Source organism: Limulus polyphemus, unplaced genomic scaffold, assembly GCF_000517525.1.
Source record: "Limulus polyphemus unplaced genomic scaffold, Limulus_polyphemus-2.1.2 Scaffold1045, whole genome shotgun sequence".
Taxonomy (NCBI): Eukaryota; Metazoa; Arthropoda; class Merostomata; order Xiphosura; family Limulidae; genus Limulus; species Limulus polyphemus.
Genome location: NW_013666655.1, coordinates 217532 through 220550, shown reverse-complemented (window position 1 = coordinate 220550; position 3019 = coordinate 217532). Strand labels below are relative to the sequence as shown.

The 3019-nt window shown below is 33.0% G+C and overlaps 1 protein-coding gene across 1 annotated transcript in view; it reads right to left on the bottom strand.

Moving 5' to 3' along the window:
- Positions 1–3019, bottom strand: part of LOC106461856 (protein Skeletor, isoforms B/C-like) — a 159538-nt gene that overhangs the window by 108537 nt on the left and 47982 nt on the right. The gene's annotated exons all lie outside the window — the stretch shown is intronic.

The window sequence follows — 3019 nt, the reverse complement described above, 5'->3', positions numbered from 1 at the left end:
CCCGATCTCCTCAAGTTGTTGCTGGGGGTTCAGTTTGTAGTTGCCTTGGACCCAAACTCGTGCTGGAAACAGGTACATTTGTGTGGTGATGGATTATTTCACCAAGTGGCCTGAGGCATATGCAATACCAAATCAGGAAGCTACAACTGTAGCTTCGGCTATTAGTGATTTCTACTTCAGGTTTGATATGCCATACGAACTGCATTCAGATCAAGGCTGTAACTTTGAATCAGCTGTGTTCCATGGATGCTGCAAGTTGTTTGGTATATGAATGACCAGGACAATGCCACTTCACCCACAGTCTGATGAGATGATAGAAAAGTACAATTGGACACTTGGACAGGAATTGGCAAAGTTTTGTAATTGCCTTGTTTTGTAATAGTTTTGTAATTGTATTTTTCATCTACTTTTCTAATGCAACCTTTTAACAATGTGATAAATTAGAAATGTAAATTCACCAATCGATTTTCATTACTATACGTTGTGTAACTTATATTTTATAATAGTTTAACAAATCTATGTACCACCGTTAACTTGCAGTTAAGTTGTTAACTTATTTATATGAACAGAACTGCAGTTTAATTATGACTAGCACTAGTACAAGTATGTTGGGGAAGCACTGAAAAAAAAATTGGTTGTAGTTACGTGCAGCTTAGAACAAGTCCTAGGGTTTTATAAGGTTGCCATTATTTACAGTAGGTGTCTGTGACCTGTTGGCGATAAATTTCAATAGTAAATGTACAGCACACAACCACTTGTTTTAAAATAATATATTAAAACAAGTCAAACGTATTTACATATGTTTGTTACACAGTTAATCACCACAGTTGTATCCAGAGTTTTGAATAATTGTCTCTTTTTCTCATAAGCCCACACAAGCTGTTTCAGTTACCTTAGAACACAATTGACAAAAGGAATTGTTCTTCTCTACTTTGTTATTACAATACAATCTGTCACGATGTACTCTTTATGGCTAAACTTACAAACACATTCTAGATCTACTTGACTATATCTGTCACTAACTTATTTCTTGCTGTAACTTGGTTGCCTATATATATATATATATATCGCCCGATTGAGGCCTAGAACTTTCTACAAACTACGAGACATTATAACGTAACAATACTCACTTAAAGCAATGAGAAAAATTCAGAAGGTTCGAGTAACATGACGTTAATTCACAATTGAACTACACAATAAATCAATCACAAACAGATATGTAAGCAAACCTGCAATAAATTATCGCTTCTAAAAATACTAAGTTTAACACTCACATATTAAATTTAAATGAAACAGTCGTGTATATCTAACACCCAGTAAGTAGTAATGCATGTAGGATATACAAGACTGTTTAGGGTAAGAGTTATTATTTAGTTCATTTAAGGATACAATATTTAATGACTATTTAGCTTTCATAACAAGAGTTAAAAGTTAATTATTTTAAAAGTGATAGTTATAATAAGTTTCATTATGTACCTCTGTACAAGTCTTATGCTGTATATGCAATTTAATGGTTTTACTAGACTTTCATAATATTATTGATATCATCTTACTCGAAGCTTTCAGTTTGTTTGTTTTTTATGTATAATATTGTTGCTACTAGAAGGCTAGATATTTCTAGATTTTTCTATCACATGTTATAAATATGTATAGATACAGAAGTAAGTGAAGAAGTTAAAGAAGTTAGTGAAAGTAAAAGTGAAGTTAGACTGTGTGTTTGTCAGTTTCGCCATAATGTGCGATTTCTAGAATAAACGTATCACAGCTTATATTGTAGCAACAAAGATTTTGAAGAATTTTGAAGAAGAAGAATTTGTCTTGTCAACTGGATTCTTGAGTAATTGAAACAGCCTTTGAGGACTTGGACAAAAAGAAGACAATCATTTAAAGCTCTGGATACAACTGTGATAACCAATAGTGTAACAAGTTTTTCTACATACGTTTGAATTGTTTTGAATATAATATTTTAATATTATAATATTTAATATAATATTTTAAAACAAGTGGAGTTTATGCTGTCTGTTTATTGTTGACAATTATCTCCAACAAGTCACATACACCTAGTGTACAGAATCTGGCCTCTATATACAAAAAAACTGACAATTCTTATATATATAACTCATTTGTCAGCATGCATGTCTGAACAGTATATTCTAGCCAGTATTGTAAAATGTATGCACATTAAATTTACAAATCGCATTTTCGCAAAATTTCTTGTGATATATGCAAGAAATTTTAATGAAACACCAAAAATAAAAGCTCTATGCTCCTAAAATGTAGATGTAACAAGAGATACTTATTGGTTTAAATTACCAAGTGTTTTTTCATGTAAAACAACGTACAAAACATTCCAAACATTCTGTTTGTTTGTTTTGGAATTTCGCGCAAAGCTTCACGAGGGCTATCTGTGCTAGCTGTCCCTAATTTAGCAGTGTAAGACTAGAGGGAAGGCAGCTAGTCATCACCACCCACTGCCAACTCTTGGGCTACTCTTTTATCAACGAATAGTGGGGTTGACCGTCACATTATAACGCCCCCACGGCTGAAAGGGCGAGCATGTTTGGTGTGACAGGGATTCGAACCCGCGACCCTCAGATTGCGAGTCGTGCGCCGTAACCACCTGGCCATGCTGGGCCCAAACATTCTAATGGTTTCAGACTTTGTAATATAAAGTTATGACTATCAAGTCTCATTTTATAAAATAACTTGATGTCATTATACTTTTTATTTAGTTTGACTTTAAATTTAGGCTATTTACAGAATTTTCATAACATTAGGTTTTTCTTTGACATGTGTGCCTAACAAAATTTATTTATCATTAATTGTTTCCCTTGGTTACAAACCATTTGTGCAACTACATAGTTATAGAACAACACTTAAGACTCCAAAGTCATCACTAACAAATTTATGAACATGTAAAAGCAAACTCATAAATAAAGAGAATTTAGCATACATGGTTTCATTGGAGTAAGAGTATTGTTATGCCCCTGTGTTCGTTTGTTAATTTTCCGTAAAAATT